General features: G+C 35.4%; 2 pseudogenes; both read left to right on the plus strand.

The window, feature by feature from the left end:
* LOC149145835 (bifunctional dTDP-4-dehydrorhamnose 3,5-epimerase/dTDP-4-dehydrorhamnose reductase pseudogene) overlaps positions 1–9,683 on the plus strand; it is a 27,635-nt pseudogene extending 17,952 nt beyond the window's left edge.
* On the plus strand, positions 9,680–10,931 carry LOC149145836 (BAG-associated GRAM protein 1 pseudogene; annotated as a pseudogene).
* Positions 10,932–11,822: the final 891 nt, after the last annotated feature.

Here is an 11,822-nt window from a genome sequence, read left to right on the forward strand (position 1 = left end):
AGATAGTTTTGGTTGTTGAATATGAAATGTAATACGCCGCAGTGAACAAAAATATTTTTACACAGAGAAGTGTGAAATGTACAAGCAGAGACAGAGACTTTTATGAACAACAGTCTTTTTATTTTCATAAGAATTGGAATATTTGTTTTGTTGCAGAGACAGAGTAAATTTTAAAGAAGAGACAATGAAGGTTTTGGAACTGCATTTAAAGCAGTCTCTGGTTGTAATCCATATGAGAGAAGAAGATTTTGTAATAGCAGTTATTTTTAATCAATACAAGTGTTCTTTGTGCATGTGTAAATCTTTGTCTTTAGTAAACAATTTTTTTTTGGTTTCCTAGGTTAAAACAGAGCATTGTTCTCTGTTCCTTTTTGTTTTGGAATTAGCAGAAATTCCCAACATGGTATCAGAGCTTGTCCAGGCTCTTTGAAGGTGTTAAAGAAGCTAAAGGAAGGGTTTATTGCTGTAGGAGCTTCTCCAGCAGAGTGAAGACTCAGTAAAAAATTCAAGGTATTTCTCAAGATTTTTTTTGTGTTGAAGACAGTCAATGATTTTAAACACACAGTCAAGTATTTTGAAGAGTACAAGAATGGCTGGAGCCAGCACTTACATGGGTATTTTTAATACTCAGCTCCCACAGTTTAATGTGAAAAACTATGACTATTGGGCAATAACTATGAGAGCTTTGCTTGCCTCACAAGACTTATGGGAATTTGTTGAGGATGGATTTGAAGATCCAGCAGATGAAGATGAGTTTAATAACTTGACACAGGCAGAGAAAGATCTGTTGAGGAGCTATGAGAAGAAGGATTCTAAAGCCCTCTTATTTTTGTATCAAGCAGTGCATGAGAGTGTGTTTCCAAGGATAGTAGCAGCAAAGACATCCAAAGAAGCATGACAAACTCTCAAGATAGCCTATCAAGGCATGGAGAAAGTGAAGACAGCAAAACTAGAGTTGCTGAGGAGAGATTTTGCGAATCTATGCATGAAGGAGTAAGATAATATTGACTCATTCTTCACATGTGATTGGTCTGGTAACACATATAAGGTCTCATGGAGAGATTTTTGAAGAGAGGAGGATTTTGGAGAAACTATTGAGGATCTTACCCTCAAATTTCGATGTGATTGTCACCACCATAGAAGAGACAAAGGATCTCACAAACTTCACAGTTGATGAACTACATGCATCACTGATAACACATGAGCAGAGATTGAGTAGAAATGAAAACTCATCTCTAGAGCATGCCTTCAAGACCCAAATGTCCTTTGGAAGAGGAAGAGGTCAAGGTAGAGGAAACAAGAGAGGAAGAGGCAAAAGCCAAAACAGAGGTCGAAGAAACAGTCCAACAAATGCTTAAGGAAGAGGCAACAATCCAAATCAGAACCAAGGCCAAGGCAACAGCAAACAAAGTGGACAACATCATGCTCAAGAACAAAGGTATGAAAAATCCAATGTCCAATGTTAATACTGTAAAAAATATGGCCATTATGCAAATGAATGTAGGAAGATAAAACATGATATGAACAATAGAACTAGTGCAAATTTCACTAGAGAAAATATCAGGCAAAATAATTTGTTTTTAACTTGTAATATGGCTGAAGAAAAGAGTGAAGATGTATGGTTCCTAGACTCCAGTTGCAGTAACCATATGACAGTAAACATAGCCCTGTTTTAGATGTTAGATCAGAATGTCAATTCACAAGTCACACTAGGGACTGATAATAAAGTTTATGTTATAGGAAAAGGAGAAGTAAAAGTTTTAACCAAGAAAGGTGAAATGAAAACCATAGCAGATGTTTATTATGTTCCTGGAATGAAATGTAACCTCTTAAGTATTGGACAGCTTGTTCAAAAGCGTTACAATGTTTTATTTGTGAATGATGTATGCACCATCATGGATAGATCACCCCACAAATGCTGTGTTGCTAAAGTGAAGATGACAAGGAACAGGATGTTCCCTCTCAGGATGAAAGTAGATTTTAAAAATAAAGAAATTGCTGCAGTGATACAAGAGGCTTTCTAAAGCGAACCAAATGATGAAAATTGGTTGTGGCACTTGAGATTTGGACCTCTCAACTTTGGAGGTCTTAATTTGTTGAGTAGAAAATGAATGGTAAGAGTATTACCATTGATAGAGAAACCAGACAGCCTTTGTGAATGTTGCATCTTAGGGAAACAACGCAGAGAAAGTTTTCCATCAGGGAAAAGCATAAGGGCAAAAGCACCCTTAGAGATTGTCCACTCAGATTTATGTGGACCGATGCAAACTCTATCACTTGTAGGAAGCCACTACATACTAACATTCATTGATGATTTTACAAGAAAAGCTTGGGTTTATTTCCTGAAGAACAAAAGTGAAGTGTTTGAAAGATTTTGCAATTTCAAAGCACTTGTGGAAAACCAAAGTGGGCTGCATATCAAAGTTTTAAGAACTGATAGAGGAGGTGAGTATATCTCCAAAGAATTTCTACGTTTTTGTAGAGAAAATGGAATTCATAAGCAGTTTATAGCTAGGTACACTCCGTAGCAAAATGGAGTTGCCGAAAGGAAGAATAGGACAATCATTGATATGGCGAGAAGTATGTTAAAGGCAAAGCATTTGCCAAATGATTATTGGTCTGAAGTTGTACACTATGCAGCATACATTTTGAATAGATGCCCTACAAAAGCAGTCATGAATAGAGTGCCTGAAGAAGCATGGAGTGGGACAAAGCAAGAAGTCACCCACATGAAAGTTTTTGGATGTGTGGCTTATGCACACATTCCAGATCAGCTAAGGAAGAAGTTGGACAACAAAGGGGAGAAATGTATTTTCATTGGATACAGTAAGGAATCCAAAGCTTATAGGTTGTATAACCCATCCACCGAGAAGCTTATTGTGAGTAGATATGTTCTGTTCATTGAGGAGGAAGCTTGGGATGGAAGCATGGAGAAAACAGTGAATGTTAAAAACTCTGTCACATGATGAAGATGATGAGGAAATGGCTGAAATACATCCCCAAACAGTAGCACCAACACAAGGATAGCAAGGGACACCCTTGAGGAGAAATGAAAGTGCTTCTCCAAGCACACCACAAGGAGGAAATTCAAGTGCTTCTTTAAGCACTTGTACACCAAATGAAAGAGGTAAGAAGTTCAGAAATTTAAGTGAAATTTATGAACAAGAGGTAGCAAATGAAGGTATGAACTCTTTTCTTGCTTTATATTGTCATGTTGATGACACTGTTCATTTCAAAGAGGCAATTAAGGATAAGAAATGGATAGAAGCTATGAATGAGGAAATCAATGCCATAGAAAGAAACAAGACATGGGATTTAGTTGAATTACCAAAGGGAAAGGAAGTCATTGGAGTCAAATGGGTCTACAAGACCAAGAGTAATGCTGAAGGAAAAATAGAAAGACACAAGGCTAGACTAGTTGTAAAAGGATATAAGCAGCAGTATGGGAGAGACTATGATGAAACTTTTGCAGTGGTTGCTAGAATGGAAACAGTGAGAGTAGTGTTGTCCATAGCAGCACAAAACAAGTGGAAAGTTTATCAAATGGACGTGAAGTTAGCATTCCTAAATGGAGTGTTAATGGAGGAGGTTTACATTGAACAATCTCTAGGCTATGAAAAGAAAGGCCAAGAGCATAGAGTGTGCAGATTGAAGAAAGCTCTTTATGGGCTAAAGAAAGCACCAAGAGCATGGTACAGTAGGATAGATTCCTATCTACTGGAAAATGGATTTGAAAAATGTAAGGGAGAGTCCACACTCTACATCGAAGAAAAGGATGGTAAATTGCTAATTGTTGTGTTCTATGTTGATGATGTTATTTTCATAGGAAATGATGATTACCTTATTAAAAATTTCAAAATAGTCATGAAAGAAGAATTTGAAATGACTGACATGGGTTTGCTGAGATACTTCTTAGGAATAGAAGTAGAACGAAATGAAAATGGGATTTTTATCTCACAGGGGAAATATATTAAGGAATTGTTGGAAAGATTTAACATGCAGGAGAGCAAGGCAACAATCACTCCCATAGTGATGAGATTAAAACTCAGCAAAGAGGACAGCAGCAAGGATTTTGATCCTAGTTTGTATAAGAGCATAGTTGGCAGCCTCATGTATTTGATTGCAACTAGGTCGGATATAATGTATGCTGTTAGTTTGATTTCAAGATTCATGGAGAGGGAAAAAGCACATTGGCAGGCAGTAAAAAGGATTCTGAGGTATGTTAAAGGTACTAAAAGGTTTGGAATTTTATATACTACTTCAAAATGTTTAGATTTAGTTGGATACATTGATAGTGATTGGGCTGGAAGTGTAGATGATCAGAAAAGTACATCCGGTTATGTTTTTCACATGGGTTCAGGAGCTGTTTCATGGACTTCTAAAAAACAACCTATTGTAGCATTATATATAGTAGAGACAGAATATGTGGCAGCTACAGCAGTAGCATGTCAAGCAATTTGGATGAGAAGGATGTTAAGGCACTTATGCCAAGAGCAGGTAAAAGGAACTATGATTTTTTGTAACAATAACTCAGCTATTGCATTATCCAAGAATTATGTGTTTCATAAGAGAATGAAACACACTGACACAAAGTTTCATTACATCAGGGAATTGGTAAAAATTGGAGAAATTGTTTTAAAACATTGCAAAACTCAGGAGTAGGTTGCAGACATTCTGACCAAGCCATTGGGATAGAAAAGTTTTGAAGTTTTGAGGAAATGTCTGGGTATGACTGATAACCCAGCAGTTGAAATTAAAGGGGAGTGTTGAAATTGTAATTTCAACTGTCGTGCAACACTATTAAAACAACGACCATAAAATTTTTGCAAAACCGCCAGTACTCCCATCGCACCACTTTTCACCGAGTAGTGGTTTTCCTCCGAAGGGCAGTGATAATATCCATCGCTTGACACGTGGCTGGCAGTTTTACCAAAGTGATTTTCATCGGAGCGTAATGTTCGTTTGACTTGACCGAGCGATATCCGTTCGATTGAAATCAAGGCTGTCCATCGTCGATTGAAACTAAAGCTGCGTACAAGCCTACACATGGAGCTGACATTGCGTGAAGTAAATTTTGTTTGACCACCAGCTCTGTCATAAAAGAAATTAATAGGATTTAATGTGATTGGTAGAACATAGGTAAAATTTTAATTTTAATGTTTTTTATTCACGGTTGTATTGCATAGGAAGTATGTATTGTTATTTTTGTTTTAGTTTTGTTGTTGAACCTGTAATGGAGCACGCAACAACGTGAGTGAAAGTAGGAAGTTTGTTAAAACAAAAGAGAATGTGCAGCAGCATATATGTAATTTTTTTGTTGTTAAGGAATGTAATGTGAAACTCGCAGCAGCACGAAAGAAGAGTTTTTTTTGTTGTTCGTTGCATATATGAAATGCAAAATACACAGCAGTGAAAAAGTAATTTCTCTCTTTGTAATGCACAACAGTGCAGAGATAGTTTTGGTTGTTGAATATGAAATGTAATATGCCGCAGTGAATGAAAATCTTTTTACACACAGCAGTGTGAAATGTACAAGCAGAGACAGAGCCTTTTATGAACAACAGTGTTTTTATTTTCAGAAGAAACAGAGTATTTGTTTTGTTGTAGAGAGAGAGTAAATTTTAAAGAAGAGACAGTGAAGGTTTTGGAACTGCATTTAAAGCAGTCTCTGGTTGTAATCCCTCTGAGAGAGGAAGCTTTTTGTAACAACAGTTATTTTTAATGAATACAAATGTTCTTTTTGCATGTGTAAATCTCTGTCTTCAGTAAACAATTTTTTTTTGGTTTCCTGGGTTAAAACAGAGCATTGTTCTCTGTTCCTTTTTGTTCTGGAATTAGAAGAAATTCCCAACAATAAGAGATACTTTCCAAGTGAAACAAAACAAAATTCTCATTGGTAAATGATATTTGGATAATCCTCTCATGATAATGACTCTAGATAAGGTTCTAGATCAACTTAATAGATGAGAAAGAAAAATCCATTAAGTTTGTTAGCTGGAGAAAACACTGCGGGAGAGAAAGGCGAGATTTTATCAAAAAGCATAGGTTAGGGGTTGGAAACAACCATAAAAGAGGGTCATCGCTGAAACAAAGTAATCATGAGAGGAATGTATTAAATACCTATGGAGGTATCAATAGAGGGATTATTGATACCATGGCGAAAACTTCTCATCTTGAGGGATGAACTACAATATTACAGTTCAAGGTTGGGTAGCAAACAGTGTGAGATTCCCAAGTGGTCTTCCATCAATAATTCACTTGGCATATCTTTAATATGCTATTTGATTTCATTTAATATATTTCCCCTGGATTTATCATCTTAATAGAATTATTTCGATGGGAATGTTGTTCTTTGTTAAATGCGTATATTGAATGATAATATAATTAGCTACTTAACTATGGAAATCCTTAATTTAGTTAAGAACTGCATATAACTGGAAATATAGTAGAGAAGGTGGCGGGTAATAAGTGTTATTATTTCGAAATGTTGCATAAGCTTATTAGTATAATCAGATTGTTATAATAACTTTGGGAACTACTTGTTTGTAACGCATAAAATAATCCTGGTAATCTGAAAGAGTGTTAACAAAAAATAGATGGGACAATTAGAAAACCTGGTATGATTTACTTTTAGAGAATCGAGAAGAGGTTTAGAAAAAATAAACCTATAGTTGAGTAAGCTAGATAGTAGTATCGACAAAAATGTAAATTTCCTGTATTCTGTGGTAGATGTGCCATGATTACAAATGATCTTTACATATAAAAGGAAATCAGTACAACAGATATCAAAATCCAAAGTTTGAAAATAGTTGTCCCAATTTATTCATCAAGAATATAAATTCAGAAAAATTAAGGAACTTCTTAATGCATGATTTCACTGAATGCCTGAAGAAATTTCTTATTCATGTAGTAAGTACAGATTCACCTTTGAGCATAGTTGAAACCACTAGTTGTGTATAGGATAACTAGGCCTCCAAGCAGGGGAATTGAAAAGTGTAACTAGGGGATGATGGTTGAGATTTTTGAACTATCCTTGTTTGTGTTTCCTTTCTGAGAGAACTGGAGTATATGCAAGTATAGCAGAATCCTTGTAACCTTAATATACATGGAAATTACAAAGAAAGAACTGGTGTATTTATTTTGGGTACATCTAGTAAATTAAGCAAGAGAAGTGACACAAACACTTAACGGACAGAATTAGAAATGATACATATCGACAGACACAGTGGTGCTATGGCTGAAACAATTATTCAGGAGTTTATAATTATAAACAGACAAACATTTATTGTTGTAGCATTGATTCGAATCACCTCTGCATTAACAATATTGAGTACTACTGTTATGAAATTATAATTACGGGGAAACCCCAACACTTAAAAATAGGATGCAATCAATGAGAAATAAATGTATATATATATATATGTACGCAAAACTATCCTAGAGTACAATTATCAGTAAATCGATAATCAAGCTGTACATTAACATTAAACATAATATACCACTTAAGCAAAGGACTTTGTCTAAACCTAGAATTTCACTGTAAGCATCCACTGAAATGGAAAATGAGAATTCCTGAACTATATTACATTGGCACCCTTAAGGAAATAAATATTAAAATAGTTGTACAAGGGTTACGCCTTATGCAGGGAGTGATGCCACATATTTAAGCCTGAAAAAAAAACAAGAGGCAAGAATAAATAGTCTTGGAATCTGATATTTACAAAATAGTAAAATAATTACAAATGGTACACAATGTGGAGTACATCTAGGAGAGGGCATATCCCACACTAAGGAAAAGAACTAGAACACTGCAAGAATTTGATTCCATGAATACGAAATTGTTAACCAACTTGAGCATCACCATGGTATCGATTTTAAACAAAATGATGTTGCGTTGACAAATGGAATTGTGATCATAAACCGTTTTCATATGTAACACAGAGGTAGAGCAAGTGGTAAAATTGAAATGCTTGTGATATATATATATCACTAATAAACCTTTTTAACCCTTATTTGTTTCGGAATGTTAGGTAGATGATGGTGGAGAACCTTGTTAAGCTTTACGGTGGAAATATTTGCTAGACTTGCTTCTAGTAGACATTCCTTTTTCCAACAACAGATTTAACCATCTCAAGAGATCTAAAGTAAATCCTTCAGACATAAAAAATAAACCACATATATTGGAGGGAACCCGTAAAATTCAAAAGAGGAAAAAAAAATTAGCAATTACCTGATAGGGTGTGTGTAAACCCTTTCGACGATTCGGGCCGCATACTCTATACAGTTTTAACTCTGCGGATGAGAACTGAATTTAGGAAGTAAGAGGTTGAAATAATGAAAAAACTCCACAAATGCAAACAATAGATCAGACAAGTGAATATACTGCTTAATCTTTTGAGGCTTACCTTAATCTTTTTCCACCAGGTGCTGGATCCACCATAAGAGGGTGTGCATAGTATGCAAATGGAACTAGAGAAAATCGAGAGGATTGAGCAAGAGAAACTCAAAAGTGGAACAAAATCATTCAGTATAGCGAAACCACAGTAAATCGCCTTTAGTATCACGAGAAATGCTTCATGCCATGCGAATTTTCACCTCAGAGATTTACGCCAGAAGCCGGGCAACAACCAACCAGTTATCTGCTCTGAATAAAACAAAATAAAAAGAAAAAAAATAACAAGAGTTGGAGGTGAGAAGGTTGGAATTTTTTACGAATGATACAGAAAGGAGAGAAAAGGATTATAAAGAAATAGCAATGCCGAAGACTTTGTATAGTGTTATCATACTTGTAACATGCCACAACGACCAGTAGGGGTAACAGGTGGACGTCGCAAGTGGATCAGGGCAGAAACTAGACAAAGGAAGCCATAAATTGAGTAGAAGTGTATCTAAACCAATTTTCTTGGGAAACACAACAAAAATGTAGTGAGAGTCAAGCCTTAGGGCTCAAAAAATGACGTAGGGTTACCAAGTGAAAGTTGGATTGTCTAATGGACTTGACCACATTGAAACAGTCCAGATGTTAATGCACTGTCCCTCCATACCATATGGATATCACATGGCCTTCAAGTGCTAAAGGGAATGTGCAAGAAACAAATGGCTTGGTTACGCTCCCAAGGGGTCTAGGTATGATGGTGTGAGTAATGGTGTCAAACTTGCCAAAAATTATTTGTGCAACAACATGCATTCAATATATAGAAACATAAATAATTAATCCCTAACTTTAAACTATATACATGAAGTACAACTCTTATATCTACGCTTAGTACCTTGAACCCAAAAATGAAACGTATTTCATAAGTGCGGAGTTAGGGCAAATGGTTCCTCGAAAGGGAAATGTAGGAATACCTAATTGGAGACAAGTTCACCAAAAAAAAAGTAGAAGAATATTTATAAGTAGATATTCAGATAAGTATATTATGGTACTCTTATAATAGTTCGTAAAGTCGATACTCTTAATATGGTGCATTGGTGAAGAATAAAAAAATGAAGTTCATTTAGTACTATAAGAGAACCAAAGGTGTGACACTATTAGCCATAATGAGATCCTGCAGATGTACAAGGACTACATCAATCTAATCTATACTTTGAAAAATTTCACTCTAGAGGAGCAATCCAATGTCATCATGGATGCCCAAAGCAATAATGAGATGAATTTAGTATTTTTAGGCTTAAGTGCATGATCATTTTGGATGATATCCTTAAGCTCATAGCACATTCCATCCCAAAGTATTGTGCTCCCTTTCTCAACACTTATGAAGGATTTAACAACAACGATCTCCCAATCATCGCAACCCATTATAGCAGTATGTAAGGGTTGCACCTACACAACAATGAAGTGGATGACCGAGGTGGTTGTTTGCTAAGATTTTCCCTCTTATCTAGCCTATTACCTTGGATTTAATATGATATTGAGGTGACCAATATCCATCAAATCAATGCAAGTACACTTTGTAGTATTTTAAGTGGCATTGATTTGACATGGCTGGAAAACACATTTCTACTTACTCTGTTTAATTAATTTTCTTCAAACATCGGGATCAAACTTTTTCCTTTATAAGAAATTTATCCATCTTACCAAGCATTATATCTTCTCCTACACAATGATGAGATTGTTTAAAGCAAAGTATAATGGCATAGGTCATTTCTACTAGAACTACCAGGAGCAAAAACTCTAACTGGTGCAAATGCAAATGACACACCAGATCCTTATGTTTTCATCACTTGTGGCTCATATAAACCTTTTCGTTCCATATTTCATGGTTCAAGGAATCCAATATCTGGAGAATAATTTGATTTTTATGCTGATGAGCTTCTTGTACAGATTAATTTAAAATTATATGATTGAGATATTGCTTCAAAAAGTACATTTATCGGCTCAATGACACTCCTAATGGAAGATGAGGATCAAAATGAGGCTATTTGGAACTCATTGAATAATTCATCAGGCCGTGTTTTCCTGCAAACAAGTACAACATTGTTTCCTACTAGTTCTTCAGGAAGTATCAATGGGTTTGTAGGAGTTGTGACACAATGAAGGACGCCTAAGGATAAACAAAGGCCCACTATAATCCACCAAAAAATTGGGCCTTTCCAAACAATTTTTAATCTACGACCAGATGAGATCTTTACACACAATTATTCATATCTGTCTTAGATCATGAGAAAATGTATGTCTCAACATGGCACATTTTCTTTAACTCAGATGCCTTTTCTAAGATGATGAAGGTGATTTCACCATTTGAAGGCATTGAAGAGATTAAGAAAGGTGAACATGAATTCATTACCCTTCAATCACTATAATTGTCTGGGTTGATGCTAGGATCCAAGGAGTAACTCTATTATCAAGTACATGTGGAAGGGATAAATACAATTTTGCATATTTTTTGAAATGCAATCATTTGTGCACAAAACTATCGAGAGCGAAATAGAAAATGGTGATTTATGTGCATATAGTAGCACAATTAAGGATTTTTTATAAAGCCAATGAGTTGATGGAATCCACCCAAGATGACACGACACTTAGAGACATTTATAAAACATTATAACCTTTCATTAAGGATGATGTTTTGGTTCCTACAATCACTAAAGAGGTTTTGTCATGTACAACAAAACATTTTGTCAACAAGCTCTTGAATAATGATTCTATGCTTACCCATCAATGTCATGTTGAGCTTAATGATATAGACATTATGTTGGAGCAATGACATGTTTTTGATGAGTACAATGGGCTACTTCAAGAGATATCCTTTAGATCAATATGTAACAATCATATGTGTCCCCCAGATACTACTATGATAAAGTGGCAACATTTAGTTGTACCATTACAACAAGTTGGTCATCTTGGTGATGGTCAAAGTTTCTCTTCTAGGTTTCAGTTTGGATGTTGATGATGGAAATGGATATAATGGAAATCATACATAAGAGCTATATGGTGCTTGTGGGATGTGAAGCTCAAAATTTACAAACATTTCACATTCACTTAAATCATTGCCCTTAAGCTGGCCAATAACATTTAGCATCTTTCCAATATCATATTTCTTGATACATTATTTTTTTCAAGCGAGACCGAGAATGTCGAAGCTTTGTTTTCTACATTTCTAGCTATTCATTTTGTAGCTAAGGGTTCCCACGATGATTGGGCTATATTTTTTGACTATCTTGAATCTTCCTCCCGACTATAAAAGAACAAACCTCATGATGACAAGGTAATATCATAGTGGGACTATCAAATTATAACAATGGGGGCCACAAATATGAAACTTGATTACATGGGGGAAGCATATAAAACACCTCATTAGATAGTGAGAATTTACAAAGAT

The sequence above is a fragment of the Pinus tabuliformis genome, chromosome X, assembly GCF_031772625.1.
Source record: "Pinus tabuliformis cultivar Carrire ecotype Pingquan chromosome X, CPIR1, whole genome shotgun sequence".
Classification (NCBI taxonomy): domain Eukaryota; kingdom Viridiplantae; phylum Streptophyta; class Pinopsida; order Pinales; family Pinaceae; genus Pinus; species Pinus tabuliformis.